Consider the following 17,236-nt stretch of genomic DNA (forward strand, 5'->3'; position numbering starts at 1 on the left):
TAAGTGTACTCTTCAGTATACATGTTGTCTCTTCCCGCATACAGCCCCAGTGTAACGGACTATTTGCCCTGGAAGAGCAACTGCAAAAGTTCCACTCTGTATTATCCCAGAGGAGACAGCACACTCCTTCATTCTGCAGAAGCTGCATGGCACATTGACACAGAATGGAAAGATTTCCATTCTTACCAAAGAAAAATAGCATTTATTGCTTAGTTAAAAACTAACTGCTGGGCCCTTTCCCCTTGGAAACAGATGAAGGTGGTGCCCCTAGCAACCATGGGTTCCATCATTTGTTCGATGCATCTGCGTACAGCTGACTGGTTGATTTGCCTTATGTCCCCCTTGTGGCTGGAAGGGTCCTGTGGCATATAGGTAGTGCCATTGCATCACTGGAGGCAGTCTGCAGCAGGTCGCATAGTGCAGTCACTACCTGCCTGGTAAAGCACTCGGGCATCCCCAGGTATGACTGGTATGGTCTGAATACTTGGTTCCTGGAGTACTGATGAGTGGAATATAGGATTTTTGCACTAGAAGATGGTGTCTGCTCATTAATTCATCCTTTTCATCCAGGTTAGGTAGTGCAATTGAAATCCCCAAAGGGACTGCCATCCTCCCTATGCCCCTCTCTGCTTGGCTGCACTTGTGACAGCAGGTAAAAGACCCTATTCCTGTATACATATATACGTAGGATTAGGATTTGGTTTAATCTCATATGATTAAGATTTTTGCTTTCTTTTCACTTATAAATAGCTCATAGACTTGTACTGTAGCTAGAAATAATAAAATGGTCAAGTTGCTCCTTCCCAGCATTCTTCAGAGTATGGATGACATTTAGCAAGAAAAAGCTTTGTCAGCAAGGAGATCTTTTGTTAGCAAGGAATGCTGAATAAGGGGTCAGTGGTCCCCCAGATAAGAGGGTAGCCAATATCACTAACAAACAAGACATGATCAACTGAAAAACAACTCCTTTTAAGGGATGACTGGGCATCACTAGAGCCCTGTAAAGATCTTAGGACCTCCTTCACAATTTGTAGAGGGAGACAAGAACGAAATAATCAACAAAGGTTACTTTCGTTTTCCAGAGCGAAAGCGTTTATTTCTCTGTATGACTATTGCTTAAGACATTGAGTGTGTCAGGACTCGGTCAAACTCAATAAAGATTATTTGCAACCAAACTGGTGTCAAGTCCAAGAACCTTACAAGCAGCAGTAACAATCAGGCCTGCAGGCAAGTATGACTTGCAGAATTTCCACCTTCTGCCAGGGTGAACAAAAATGGAGCCTTTGCAAATATGCACATTATTTAGCACAGGTAGGGAAAAATGCTCAGCCAGAAAAATTGCTACAAAATTGCTGCAAAACAAACTGTGGCAAGCCAGTTCTAAGATACGATTTAAAGCAGGAGGACACGCCACTTTCAAAAAGACGCACCCACTTTGTATGGGTGAGTAGTCGCTGTGGGTGGAACCTCACCCAAAATCTGCCATGGGATCTCATTAACAAAATTTCCATACACTAATAAGGGTTTGACAGGCCTACAATGAGTCACACTTTTTGAACTGGAAACAGACATTTGGATGGTGACCAGATGTTAGATCAGGCCCCCAATTTTCGAACCCCATTCTTATCCCTATGTACCTGCAAAAGGCATCCTTCAATCGCTGTTTTATTTTAGACCAAAGAGCTCGAGTTTCTCTAATCTTTTTCTCATGGTGCACCCCCTTCACACTTTGAACCAATCGTATTGCTCTTCTCTGCACCCTCTTCAACGTATATGTATGTCTTTTGTAAACAATTTTACAACACCAAGTTATAGTCCAACAACTTTATTTGAAAATCACAAGCTTTCGGAGGCTTCCTCCTTCCTCAGGACTCTTATGTTCGGGCTCAGGCTAATTTCTATCCCATTGACTCCAATCCTATTTCCCCAAATCCTTCTATATTTTTCCTTTCCAAATAGTTATCCAATTCCCTTTTAAAATGATGTGACAGTCTTTGTATATGGTAAAGCATTCCATGCTTCAATAGCCCCCTATATAAAGAAAATAACCCCTAACCTCCCTCTTCATTCTTTTAGTGAAAATTCTCACTCTATGCCCCTCTGGTTACCAATTTGTCAACCAGTGGATATATTTCACAAAACCTTCCATAATTTTGAAAACCTCCAATACATTCCCCCCTTAGCCTTCTCCAACCTAGAAAAAAGACCCAATTTTTCAAGCCATTCCTCCCATTTCATACCCTATCCATGGCTCTAATATCCTCTTGTAAAGGAGTACTGAGAACTGCACACTAGACTCCAGGTGTGATCCAGCCAATGTCTTGCACAAATTCAACATCGCTTTGTTGCTTTTGCATTCAATATCCCCGTATTATAAAACCCAGAATCCCATTTGCCTTTTTAATGGCATATACTTCCAACTTTAAAGATCTATGTATCTGTACTCCTAGACCTCCTGGTTAATAATCTTACAGTTTAGGGTTTCGATATTATTTATTCCCAAACTATGTTACTTCACACCTCTCTGCCACCTGTCTTCCCACTCTATTTCCCTGTCTACGTTCTCCTACTCGCTTCCTCACAGTTCACCATGCCCCGTAATTTGATTGTCAGTAAGTTTTGATAGCATTCCTCTTGTCTCTGTGTCCAAGTCATTTATAAAAATAGAAAATAAAAGAGGTCTCTGCACAGGTCCCTAGGGCACAACACCATCCACTATCCGGCCAATCGGAAACACATCCATTTACCCCTGCTATTTACCTTTTCTTTCCCCTGGCCATCTCTCTATCTATGTGGCTACGTTCCTTTTAATACCATACACCTTAATTTTAGCAACAAGTCTCGTACACCTCATCAAATACCTTCCCAAAATCCATATATAGAGTCATAGAGTCATAGAGTTATACAGCACGGATAGAGGCCCTTCGGCCCATCGTGTCCGCGCCGGCCATCAGCCCTGTCTACTCTAAGAATTTTAGACGTGTCAATTGGATCACCTCTCATTCTTCTAAATTCCAGAGATTATAGGGCCATTCTACTCAATCTCTCCTCACACAACAACCATCTCATCCCAGGAATCAATCCAGTGAACCTTTGTGGCACCCCCTCGAAGGCAAGTATATCCTTCCTCCGGTAAGGAGACCAAAACTGTACACAGTACTCCAGGTGTGGTCTCACCAAAGCCCCACACAATTGCAGCAAGACTTCCTTACTCTTATACTCCAACCCCCTTGCAATAAAGGCCAACATTCCACTTGCTTTCCTAATTGTTTGCTGTACCTGCATATTAACTTCATGTGATCCGTGTACAAGGACACCCAAAACCCTCTGAACAACAGCATTTCTTAGTCTCTCACCTTTTAATAATATATTCTGCTTTTCTATTCTTCCCACCAAAGTGAATAATTTCACATTTCCCCACATGATGCTCCATCTGCCAACTTCTTGATAATCTTCACATTAGAGCGAGGTCATTTATGAGCAAAATAAGATTGTAATTTTTCACACAAATGGTGGTGGAAATCATAAACTCACTTTCCCGAAAGGCTGTGGATGCTGGGGCTCGATTGAAATTTTCAATATTGAGATTGATAGGTTTGTGTTGTGTGAGAGTTGAAAGGGATCTGGAGCTTGAATCTGATCAACAAGCCTCCTGTCCGGCATCTTATCAAACACTTTTTAACAATCCATCTTCACAACATCCATTGCATTTTATCCCTACACTGTGTTATTTCCTCCAATAATCCCTGCTGTCTGTCCTGAATTAATCCATTTGATTCCCAATGTTGAAATCTTTGCTCCACCCACACGGTTCCATCTGTTTTTCGCCACAACAGAAAGGGCCAGTTTTCCCCAAGAGTTTCACATCCATCACATTCCCTTTATCTAGACATGCCATGATTTCCCTCAAAAGATGTCATTAAGTTAAACAAACATGTCCTGTCCTTCACAATTACATGCTAAGTAATTAATCTTATGCTAAAAATAAATTAAAGCAACTTTAGTTAAAATACATACATTCTGCTTTCTGTCCCGTTTGTACGAAATACCCTACAGGCAAAACACTTTCATTTTGTGTTGTACTAGTAGAAAAAGGGTTGTTGTTTTGGGTGACTGAACAGGTTTTGTAGCTTCATATAGGTGACAACAGGTAGAAACCTGTCAAATGCCATTGAATGAATCAGATATCGATTTACAGGCATTATGTTGTGCTATCTATCACACCAGAATTACTTGAACTGTCGCAAGAGTAATTAAAAATATCAACCCAAACGTTGCGTTGCTGTTCTTGTATCAGGTAGCAGAGTTATATAATTGTATGCAATCGCTTCTGACAAACAGCAGCAAATGAACGGTTCCTTGAAATTTTTGGCAGACAAGTATTTAAACAAGCATACTATTGTAAAGCATTGAGGTCTAGTAGCGAAAGTAATGGTAGCAAATAAAGAATCAAAATTATGTATACTATTAGCAAAATACTGTATTACAAGTTGAATAAAACTCACTAATTCTAAATTTATATGGTAATTAATTAAATAGCGCAACATTCCAAGAAACAAAGAAAATGATCGGCACTTTAATATCCACATCTTCTTACGATCTTAATTTAAAAATAGTGACAATCGAAAGGACGGACAGCATCTTTTCAGATAGTTACACACTCACTGTTAAAGTCAAGCTTCACTCCTGAGCCTGGGATGCTGGCTCACTGATTCCCCGTGCTGGGACTCTGGTTGCTGCCCTCTGTCACTTCACTCCTGAGCCTGGGATGCTGGCTCACTGATTCCCCGTGCTGGGACTCTGGTTGCTGCCCTCTGTCACTTCGCTGCTTAGGCACTTCAGTGAGTTCTGCTGCTTACAATTTAATCGCTGCACCCAACAACTCTTTATGACCGGTCACTCTGTGCCCTTTCTCTGTACCTCTGTCACTGTGCCTGATTGTCCTGCTCTCTCTCTGTACCTAATATATACTTTTGGCGCCTAGTCAATCTCTGCAAGTCTCTGTGTATCTGACCTCAGCACTCTCTTGTGTGTTCTATCCACTTGTGCCTGCTCTCGCTGTGGCCAGGCCAGTCTCTCAACACTCTACCTTTCACTCTCTGTGTGTTCAGCCTTTGCACTCACTCTTTTTACTTGTGTCCAGTCCCTCTGTGCATAGCCTCTGCACTCTTACTGCTTTCTGATTAGCCTCCCTCTCTCACTTTGTCTGGTATATTCACACTCTGTCTCTTTCCGTTTCTCTGCCCTGTGTATGCACTCACCCTACAGTCTATTCTCTCTGTCTCTGTGCCCAGCCTATGCACCGTCTGCCTCTCCCAGTGCCCAGTCTATGCACCGTCTGCCTCTCCCAGTGCCCAGTCTATGCACCGTCTGCCTCTCCCTGTGCCCAGTCTATGCACTGTCTGCCTCTCCCTGTGCCCAGTCTATGCACTGTCTGCCTCTCCCTGTGCCCAGTCAATGCACTGTCTGCCTCTCCCTGTGCCCAGTCTATGCCCAGTCTGCCTCTCCCTGTGCCCAGTCTCTGCCCAGTCTATGCACTGTCTGCCTCTCCCTGTGCCTAGTCTATGCCCAGTCTGCCTCTCCCTGTGCCCAGTCTCTGCCCAGTCTGCCTCTCCCTGTGCCCAGTCTATGCACTGTCTGTCTCTCCCTGTGCCCAGTCTCTACACTGTCTGCCTCTCCCTGTGCCCAGTGTATTCACTGTCTGCGTCTCCCTGTGCCCAGTCTATGCCCAGTCTGCCTCTCCCTGTGCCCAGTCTCTGCACTGTCTGCCTCTCCCTGTGCCCAGTCTGCCTCTCCCTGTGCCCAGTCTATGTCCAGTCTGCCTCTCCCTGTGCCCAGTCTCTGCACTGTCTGCCTCTCCCTGTGCCCAGTCTCTGCACTGTCTGCCTCTCCCTGTGCCCAGTCTGCCTCTCCCTGTGCCCAGTCTCTGCCCAGTCTGCCTCTCCCTGTGCCCAGTCTATGCCCAGTCTACCTCTCCCTGTGCCCAGTCTCTGCACTGTCTGCCTCTCCCTGTGCCCAGTCTCTGCACTGTCTGCCTCTCCCTGTGCCCAGTCTGCCTCTCCCTGTGCACAGTCTATGTCCAGTCTGCCTCTCCTGTGCCCAGTCTGCCTCTCCCTGTGCCCAGTCTCTGCACTGTCTGCCTCTCCCTGTGCCCAGTCTGCCTCTCCCTGTGCACAGTCTCTGCACTGTCTGCCTCTCCCTGTGCCCAGTCTGCCTCTCCCTGTGCCCAGTCTCTGCACTGTCTGCCTCTCCCTGTGCCCAGTCTCTGCCCAGTCTGCCTCTCCCTGTGCCCAGTCTCTGCACTGTCTGCCTCTCCCTGTGCCCAGTCTGCCTCTCCCTGTGCCCAGTCTATGTCCAGTCTGCCTCTCCCTGTGCCCAGTCTGCCTCTCCCTGTGCCCAGTCTATGTCCAGTCTGCCTCTCCCTGTGCCCAGTCTGCCTCTCCCTGTGCCCAGTCTCTGCACTGTCTGCCTCTCCCTGTGCCCAGTCTGCCTCTCCCTGCGCCGTCTCTGCACAGTCTGCCTCTCCCTGCGCCCAGTCTCTGCACTGTCTGCCTCTCCCTGTGCCCAGTCTCTGCACTGTCTGCCTCTCCCTGTGCCCAGTCTGCCTCTCCCTGTGCCCAGTCTCTGCACTGTCTGCCTCTCCCTGTGCCCAGTCTGCCTCACCCTGTGCCCAGTCTCTGCACTGTCTGCCTCTCCCTGTGCCCAGTCTGCCTCTCCCTGTGCCCAGTCTCTGCACTGTCTGCCTCTCCCTGTGCCCAGTCTCTGCACTGTCTGCCTCTCCCTGTGCCCAGTCTGCCTCTCCCTGTGCCCAGTCTCTGCACTGTCTACCTCTCCCTGTGCCCAGTCTCTGCCCAGTCTGCCTCTCCCTGTGCCCAGTCTATGCACTGTCTGCCTCTTCCTGTGCCCAGTCTGCCTCTCCCTGTGCCCAGTCTCTGCACTGTCTGCCTCTCCCTGTGCCCAGTCTGCCTCTCCCTGTGCCCAGTCTATGCCCAGTCTACCTCTCCCTGTGCCCAGTCTCTGCACTGTCTGCCTCTCCCTGTGCCCAGTCTGCCTCTCCCTGTGCCCAGTCTCTGCACTGTCTGCCTCTCCCTGTGCCCAGTCTGCCTCTCCCTGTGCCCAGTCTCTGCCTCTCCCTGTGCCCAGTCTCTGCACTGTCTGCCTCTCCCTGTGCCCAGTCTCTGCACTGTCTACCTCTCCCTGTGCCCAGTCTATGCCCAGTCTGCCTCTCCCTGTGCCCAGTCTGCCTCTCCCTGTGCCCAGTCTGCCTCTCCCTATGCCCAGTCTCTGCACTGTCTGCCTCTCCCTGTGCCCAGTCTCTGCCTCTCCCTGTGCCCAGTCTCTGCACTGTCTGCCTCTCCCTGTGCCCAGTCTCTGCACTGTCTGCCTCTCCCTGTGCCCAGTCTCTGCACTGTCTGCCTCTCCCTGTGCCCAGTCTCTGCACTGTCTGCCTCTCCCTGTGCCCAGTCTCTGCACTGTCTGCCTCTCCCTGTGCCCAGTCTCTGCACTGTCTGCCTCTCCCTGTGCCCAGTCTCTGCACTGTCTGCCTCTCCCTGTGCCCAGTCTCTGCACTGTCTGCCTCTCCCTGTGCCCAGTCTCTGCACTGTCTGCCTCTCCCTGTGCCCAGTCTCTGCACTGTCTGCCTCTCCCTGTGCCCAGTCTCTGCACTGTCTGCCTCTCCCTGTGCCCAGTCTCTCTAGCTGCTCGCTGCACGGCAGTGTCCCACCGTGGGGCTCTTTATAGCGGAGCTATTGTGATATCAGCCCCTCCCAGCGCGCGAGCTCCCGGGCTCAGGTGTCGGCACGTGTCGGTGCGGCTGCTGCAAACCTTCCGCAGCTCGCCTTCCACACGGCTCCGCAGCGCCGAATAACTGGGGAGCGAGCGCACGCTGCAAGGGACCTGTTCCTGCAATGTAATCTTATAGCTACCGTCTCACTGCTGATGTGTCGCCGCCTTTAATTGTTCCAGTAACGGGTCTGAGGTAATATGCGCTCAATTACACACATATCAATGTTAAATGATGTTAGGAACAACAGGAGAATTCTTGCTTGGTGAAGGATACAAACTCAATATACAACTGCTGCACCTTTATGTTTGAAATGGGCAATGCATAATATTATATGGGGGACAATATATGTGGTGAAACCTAAAAGGACTGTTGTAGTTAAAAGTCATGATGTGGAGATGCCGGTGATGGACTGGGGTTGACAAATGTAAGGAATCTTACAACACCAGGTTATAGTCCAACTGTTTTATTTAAAAATCACAAGCTTTCGGAGGCTTTCTCCTTCGTCAGGTGAGCGAGTGTGGGATTCCATGGAAGGTTACCGCATTTATATTCAGAGAACAATACCTGGTGATTACAGATATTGTTGGAAAGATTATCTGTAATCACCAGGTATTGTTCTCTGACTATAAATGCGGTAACCTTCCATGGAATCCCACACTCGCTCACCTGACGAAGGAGAAAGCCTCCGAAAGCTTGTGATTTTTAAATAAAACAGTTGGACTATAACCTGGTGTTGTAAGATTCCTTACAGTAGTTAAAAGTGTTAAATATGGGATCAATCGTTCAGAAGTAGGCAACCACAGACCTTCGGTATCATTATTCGATCGTTAATTTACCAAGTAGATCAAGGTCTCCTGTCTAGATGGAAACCTAGAACGCCTCCGGTTTCCAGTTGTAAACCAAACAGCATCAAATTGCCGTATGCCAACACTATTTTTGATTGATCTTATACTATACATACATAAGGAAGAACGTTATATCACACACATATAGCTGACAAATATATAGATAAATAGATAATAAATATGTATTTAAGGTTAACTATCCACTTCAATGTGAGGGTGATAACTCTTGAAAAAAATAGCACTTTTATTTCTAATTTGTGATACAAGCTGCCACTTTTTTGGGGGTTCAGCAACGGAAGTACACACTTCGAGTGTAAAACAACTTGGCTTTTGGATGAATTAAGTTCTCATCACTCAGACTGACCTTTTTACTCATCAATACTCAGGACTCGGCGTTTTAAAGCAGAAAGTAACTGTGTCCCCTTAATTAGAGGTTCGGTAAATTACTTCCACCGACAAGTATTGCAACTTCCATGCGTTGTATTATAGGAAATAAAACAGTTACAGATTAATCGCAGTGTTGATTATCACCAGTATTTGTAATGTGTCAATTTCTCGGCAAGTTGCTTGCTGCTCGGATTTCACCTGTGACCCGGGATCCCTTGGTCGCACATAAAAACAATTACCCTCCACCTCTGTCTTTTCGTGCAAGGAAACAGTAAAGTGTCCGGTTTAAGCTATGTTAGAGCACAACGCATTTTATTACATATGCAATAGCACGAGTTTTTTTAAAAAAATCATGAGGGGCCCCTTATCAGGTGATAAATCAAAAACAGTGCATTCGCTGGTTCTGATCAAGATGTGAAAGGGGCAGAACATCTTTCACATCCTGCTGAATGAAAGAGACCTACATTTATCTCGATACGACTCGTGTCGGTAACTTTGACCGACACAGACCCCGGGGCAGATGAGAGGCAGATTAGGCATTTTAAAACTGAATATTTTATTTTGAGATATCCGAAACGCACGTAGTTGCCACCAGCATGATCTGAATTCACAACATCCAGCTACACACAATGTCTGGGCAAAATAAAGAAAACACATCTTATCAGCAGGTATTTTGCTGCTGTACTTCCTATTTGTAATTGTTTTTATCGCATTCTTTGATCCCGAACATCCTATCTGGTGCCATTCCTTTTCCGATGTACAACAATCCCTTTATGTCTTGAGCTGTAAATGTGTAAACCGGATACAATAAAGGAGTCAATTATTAAAACAAACACACACAGATTCAGTGTTAAATTCTTGAGACAGTCTTTCATCGAATGGTGAGGTGAGAGCGACTGCCCTTGACATCAAGGCAGCGTTTGACCGAGTGTGGCACCAAGGAGCCCTAGTAAAATTGAAGTCAATGGGAATCAGGGGGAAAGCTCTCCAGTGCCTGGAGTCATACCTAGCACAAAGGAAGATGGTAGTGGTTGTTGGAGGCCAATCATCTCAGCCCCAGGGCATTGCTGCAGGAGTTCCTCAGGGCAGTGTCCTAGGCCCAACCATCTTCAGCTGCTTCATCAATGACCTTCCCTCCATCATAAGGTCAGAAATGGGGATGTTCGCTGATGATTGCACAGTGTTCAGTTCCATTCGCAACCCCTCAGATAATAAAGCAGTCCCTGCCCCCATGCAGCAAAACCTGGACAACATCCAGGCTTGGGTTGATAAGTGGCAAGTAACATTCGCACCAGACAAGTGGCAGGCAATGACCATCTCCAACAAGAGAGAGTCTAACCACCTCCCCTTGACATTCAACGGCATTACTATCACCGAATCCCCCACCATCAACATCCTGGGGGTCACCATTGACCAGAAACTTAACTGGACCAGCCACATAAATACTGTGGCTCCAAGAGCAGGTCAGAGGCTGGGTATTCTGCGGCAAGTGACCCACCTCATGACTCCCCAAAGCCTTTCCACCATCTACAAGGCACAAGTCAGGAGTGTGATGGACTACTCTCCACTTGCCTGGATGAGTGCAGCTCCAACAACACTCAAGAAGCTCAACACCATCCAGGACAAAGCTGCCCACTTGATTGGCACCCCATCCACCACCCTAAACATTCACTCCCTTCACCACCGGCACACAGTGGCTGCAGTGTGTACCATCCACAGGATGCACTGCAGCAACTCGCCAAGGCTTCTTCGACAGCACCTCCCAAACCCGCGACCTCTACCACCTAGAAGGACAAGAGCAGCAAGCACATGGGAATAACACCACCTGCACGTTCCCCTCCAAGTCACACACCATCCCGACTTGGAAATATATTGTCGTTCCTTCATCATTGCAGGGTCAAAATCCTGGAACTCCCTTCCTAACAGCACTGTGGGAGAACCTTCACCACACGTACTGCAGCAGTTCAAGAAGGCAGCTCATCACCACCTTCTCAAGGGCAATTAAGGATGGGCAATAAATGCTGGCCTCACCAGCGAGGCCCACATCCCATGAACAAATAAAAAAAATGTTCAATGCCAAAACTCGCAATACATTGTGCAACTTAGTTATTAATATTCAGAGATGAAAATGATTGCCATTGTGCAGATTTTCCAAATAGGTATGTACCCCCTCCAAGGCCAGTATATCTTTCCTGAGGTTCAGTGCCCAAAACTGAATGCAATACTCCAGGTGGGGGTCTGACCAAGTCTCTGTACCACTGAAGCATCCTTTCCTCACTTTTATATTCCAATCCACTTGAAATAAAGGCCACCATTCTATTAGCCTTTTTGATTACTTTTTGTACCTGTGCACTGGTTTTTAATGACCTGAGCACATGAACACTTGCTTCTTCACGGCTCCTAGTCTCTCACCATTAAGAAAATAATTTGATTTTTCTTGTGTTTAAAGTGGATAACCACACACTGCCCCACATTGACCTCCATCTGCTAGACTTTTTCCTACGCACTTAGTGAACTAGAAATTGGACCTCGTTGTGCTCATTTTACAAGCATTAAACAGGCACAATGAGGGCCAATTTCATGGACCAACATCCAGCGCCCAAAGGATGTCTGAAGGATGTCTGACCCGATATTGGGTCGGGCCATTTTTCATGCATTCCTGGGAGCTGCCTAAAACAGGCATTGTGTAAATGAGGAACCTAATGACCGCTCCAAGACTCCTCTGGGAAATTGGGCATCGCAGAGCAGGGCAGGAACCAGACCTGCTCCGCTCCGGATTCTTCAAAGCTACAATATTCCTGGCTAGCGAATGATGCAGAGCTTGGAGTATAACATCGACCTCCTGATCCTCTCCATTGCTTAAAGCAGGTATTGGTCTCTATAAATCGATGAAGCACTTTGCAAAAAAACTCTCCCTAGATTTACTATCATGCTCACTCTCCTGCATCCCCAATTTTACCTTCTTCATGACTTTTCTTTATCTCACTAACTTTTTTGTTTCGTTCTTCACAATGAACCAAATGATTTAGCCTCTTCTTCTCTGGGCATAAGCATGTGTTAGCTCAACAGCCTTGAACAGATCTAAGCCAAAGTAACTGAAAGCTTCACACCATTGTGGTATTTTTACAAAATTGCAGCCCGACAGGCAATGCTTTGCACCAGGAGGGTGGTTTTGTAAAATTACCCCAAACGCTTTAAAGTTCGGTATTCTATAGAGCATGTGGTAGGTAGATAGAATCATACAGCACAGAAGGAGGCCATTTGGCCCATCATGCCTGTGCCAGCTCTTTGAAAGATCTATCCAATTAGTCGCACTCCCCTGCTCTTTTCCCATAGCCATGCAAATCTTTCCTTTTCCACTTTTTATCCAATTCCCTTTTGAAAGTTAATATTGAAACTACTTCCACCACCCTTTCAGGCAGTGCAGTCCAGATCATAATAACTCGCTGTGTAAAAAAAAAATTCTCCTCATCTCCCCCTATTTTTTTTTGACAATTTTCTTAAATCTGTGTCCTCTGGTTACCAACCCTCCTGCCAGTGGAAACAGTTTCTCCCTATCTACTCTATCAAAACTTTTAAGACGTGATAAAAGAACGCTAACATTAACTGCCAAACAATGAAGCATAAGAACATAAGAACATAAGAAATGGGAGCAGGAGCAGGCCATACGGCCCTTCGAGCCTGCTCCGCCATTCAATAAGATCATGGCTGATCTTCCGCCTCAACTCCACTTTCCCACCCCATCCCCATATCCTTCGATTCCTGTAGAGTCCAAAAATCTATCGATCGCAATCTCGAATATACTCAATGACAGAGCATCCACAGCCCTCTGGGATAGAGAATTCCAAAAATTCACAACCCCGAGTGAAGAAATTCCTCCTCATCTCAGTCTTAAATGGCTGACCCATTATCCTGAGACAATGCCCCCTAGTTCTAGACTCTCCATCCAGGTGAAACAACCTCTCAGCATCTACACTGTCAAGCCCCCTTAGAATCTTGTATGTTTCAATGGGATCACCTCTCATTCAAGGATGTGCACTTGAAGTGCCGTAACCTACAGGGCTATGGACCAAGTGCTGGAAAGTGGGATTAAGCTGGATAGCTCTTTTTCGGCCAGCACGGACATGATGGGCCGAATGGCCTCCTTATGTACCGTAACTTTCTATGGTTCTATGATTCTTCTAAACTCGAGAGTATAGGCCCATTCTACTCAATCTCTCCTATGACAACCTTCTCATCCCAGGAATCAATCTAGTGAACCTTCGTTGCACCACCTCTAAGGCAAGTATATCCTTCCTTAGATAAGGAGACCAAAACTGTACACAGTACTCCAGGTGAGGTCTCACCAATGCCCTTTACAATTGTGATAAGATATCTTTACTCTTGTACTCCAACCCCCTTGCAATAAAGGCCAACATGCCATTTGCCTTCCTAATTGCTTGCTGTACCTGTATGCTAACTTCTTGTGTTTCTTGTACAAAGACACCCAAATCTTTCTGAACATCAACACTTAATAGTTTCTCACCATTTAAAAAATATTCTGTTTTTCTATTCTTCCTACCAAATTGAATAACCTCACATTTCCCCACATTATACTCCATCTGCCACCTTCTTGCCATCTGCCACTTAGCCTGTCTACATCCCTTTGCAGACTCTTCGTGTCCTCCTCACAGTTTACTTTACCACCTACCTTTGTATCATCAGCAAACTTGGATACATTACACTCGGTCCCTTCATCTAAGTCATTAATATAGATTGTAAATAGCTGAGGCCCAAGCACTGATCCTTGTGGCACTCCACTAGTTACAGCCTGCCAACCTGAAAATGACCCGATTATCCTTACTCTCTGTTTTCTGTCCGTTAACCAATCCTCTATCAATGCTAATATATTACCCCAACCCCTTGCACCCTTATCTTGTGTAACAACCTTTTATGTGGCCCCTTATCAAATGCCTTTTGAAAATCCAAATATACGACATCCACTGGTTCCCCTTTATCTACCCTGCTAGTTACATCCTCAAAAAACTCTAATAAATTTGTCAAACATGATTTCCCTTTCATAAAGTTCAAGGTAGTGTTTGAAAGGGAAAAAAGTGAATCAGCTGCTAATATTCTAGCCTTGGGAAAGGCCGACTTCAATGGGATGAGACAGAGACTGTCCACAGTAAACTGGGCAAATCTGTTAATGGGTAAAAACGACTGATGATCAGTGGGAAATGTTTAAAGAAACATTTAACGTGATACAGAATCGGTTTATACCCCTGAGGGGCAAGAACTCGACTTGCCAAAAAAAACAGCCATGGACAACTAAAGAGGTAAGGGACAGTATAAGACATAAGGAAAGTGCATACAAAAAAGCAAAAAATGGCACAGATCCTGGCGAATGGGAAAGATACAAAGATCAACAAAGGGTCACAAAACAGATAGCAAGAGCTACAAAAAGAGAGTATGAAAAGAAACTTGCAAGGGATATCAAAACCAATACGAAGAACTTTTATAGTTATATTAGGAAAAAGAGGGTGGTCAGGAGCACCTGAAAACTGAAAACTGAAACCTAAAAACCGAAAGTGGGGATATTGTCATTGACAATGGGGAAATGGCGGACATGTTGAATAATTACTTTGCATCAGTATTTACAGTCGAAAAAGAGGATAGCATGCCGGAAATCCCAAGAAAACTAATAGTGAATCGGGGACAGGGACTCAATAAAATTAACATAAGTAAAACAACAGGAATGAAGAAAATAATAGCACTAAAGAGTGACAAATCCCCAGGACCAGATGGTTTCCATCCCAGGGTTTTAAAGGAAGTAGGTGAGCACATTGCAGATGCCCTAACTATAATCTTTCAAAGTTCTCTAGATTCAGGAACTGTCCCTCTAGATTGGAAAATTGCACATGTCACTCTGCTTTTTAAGAAAGGAGAGAGAGGGAAACCAGGGAATTATAGACCAGTTAGCTTAACATCTGTTGTGGGGAAAATGCTGGAGTCTATAATTAAGGATAGGGTAACTGAACACCTCGAGAATTTTCAGTTAATCAGAGAGAGCCAGCATGGATTTGTGAAAGGTAGGTCGTGCTTGACAAACCTGATTGAATTTTTTGAAGAGGTGACTAAAGTAACGGACAGGGGAATATCAATGGATGTTATTTATATGGACTTCCAGAAGGCATTTGATAAAGTCCCACATAAGAGACTGTTAGCTAAGATAGAAGCCCATAGAATCGAGGGAAAAGTACGGACTTGGTTAGGAAGTTGGCTGAGCGAAAGGCGACAGAGAGTAGGGATAATGGGTAGGTACTCACATTGGCAGGATGTCTCTAGTGGAGTTCCGCAGGGATCTGTCTTGGGGCCTCAATTATTCACAATATTTATTAATGACTTAAATGAAGGCATAGAAAGTCTCATACCTAAGTTTGCCGATGACACAAAGATTGGTGGCATTGTAAGCAGTGTAGATGAAAACATAAAATTACAAAGGGATATTGATTGATTAGATGAATGGGCAAAACTGTGGCAAATGGAATTCAATGTAGGCAAATGTGAGGCCATCCACTTTGGATCAAAAAAGGATAGAACAGGGTACTTTCTAAATGGTAAAAAGTTAAAAACCGTGGATGTCCAAAGGGACCTAGGGGTTCAGGTACATAGATCATTGAAGTGTCATGAACAGGTGCAGAAAATAATCAATAAGGCTAATGGAATACTGGCCTTTATATCTAGAGGACTGGAGTACAAGGGGGCAGAAGTTATGCTGCAGCTATACAAAACCCTGGTTAGACCGCACCTGGAGTACTGTGAGCAATTCTGGGCACCACACCTTCAGAAGGACATATTGGCCTTGGAGAGAGTGCAACGTAGGTTTTCTAGAATGATACCCGGACTTCAAGGGTTAAGTTACGAGGAGAGATTACACAAAATTGGGATTGTATTCTCTAGAGTTTAGAAGGTTAAGGGGTGATCTGATCGAAGTTTATAAGATGTTAAGGGGAACAGATAGGGTGGATAGAGAGAAACTATTTCCGCTGGTTGGGGATTTTAGGAGTAGGGGGCACAGTCTAAAAATTAGAGCCAGACCTTTCAGGAGTGAGATTAGAAAACATTTCTACACACAAAGGGTGGTAGAAGTTTGGAACTCTCTTCCGCAAACGGCAATTGATGCTAGCTCAATTGCTAAATTTAAATCTGAGATAGATAGTTTTTTGGCAACCAAAGGGATATGGGCCAAAGGCAGGTATATGGAGTTAGATCACAGATCAGCCATGATCTTATCAAATGGCAGAGCAGGCACGAGGGGCTGAATGGCCTACTCCTGTTCCTATATTCCTATGTTCTTATAAAGCCATGTTGACTCTGCCTAATCATATTATGATTTTCTAAGTGCCCTGTTACCACTTCCTTAATAATGGATTCCAGCATTTTCCCGATGACTGATGACAGGTTAACTGGCCTGTAGTTCCCTGTTTTCTAATCTCCCTCCCTTCCAATCCGCTGGGACTGTTCTAGAATCTAGAGGATTTTGGAAGATCACAACCAATGCATTCGCTATCTCTGCAGCCACCTCTTTTAGAACCCTAGGATGTAGGCCATCAGGTCTAGGGGATTTATTGGCTTATTGTCCCATTAGTTACTCCAGTGCTTTTTCTCTACTGATATTAATTACTTTAAGTTCCTCACTCCCATTGGCCCCTTGGCTCCCCACTATTTCTGGTATGCTTTTTGTGTCTTCTACTGTGAAGACAGATACAAAATATGTGTTTAACATTTCTGCCATTTCCTTATTCCCATTATAATTTCTCCTGTCTCAGCCTCTAAGGGATCAACGTTTACTTTCATTACTCTCTTCCTTTTTACATACTTGTAGAGGCTCTTACAATCCGTTTTTATATTTCTTGCTAGTTTACTCTCATATTCTATTTTCTCCCTTTTTATCAAATTTTTGGTACTCCTTTGCTGGTTTCTAAAACTCATCCAATCCTCAGACTTACTACTCTTTTTTGCAACATTATAAGCCTCTTCTTTTAATCTCATACTATCCTGACCTTCTTTAGCTAGCTACAGGTGGATCACTTTTCCTGTGGAGTTTTTATTTCTCAATGGAATGTATATTCGTTGAGAATATTGAAATATTTCTTTAAATGTTTGCCATTGCTTATCTACCATCATATCTTTTAATTTAATTTCCCAATCTACCCTAGCCAACTCACCCCTCATACCT

The sequence above is a fragment of the Heptranchias perlo genome, chromosome 3 (assembly GCF_035084215.1).
Source record: "Heptranchias perlo isolate sHepPer1 chromosome 3, sHepPer1.hap1, whole genome shotgun sequence".
Taxonomy (NCBI): Eukaryota; Metazoa; Chordata; class Chondrichthyes; order Hexanchiformes; family Hexanchidae; genus Heptranchias; species Heptranchias perlo.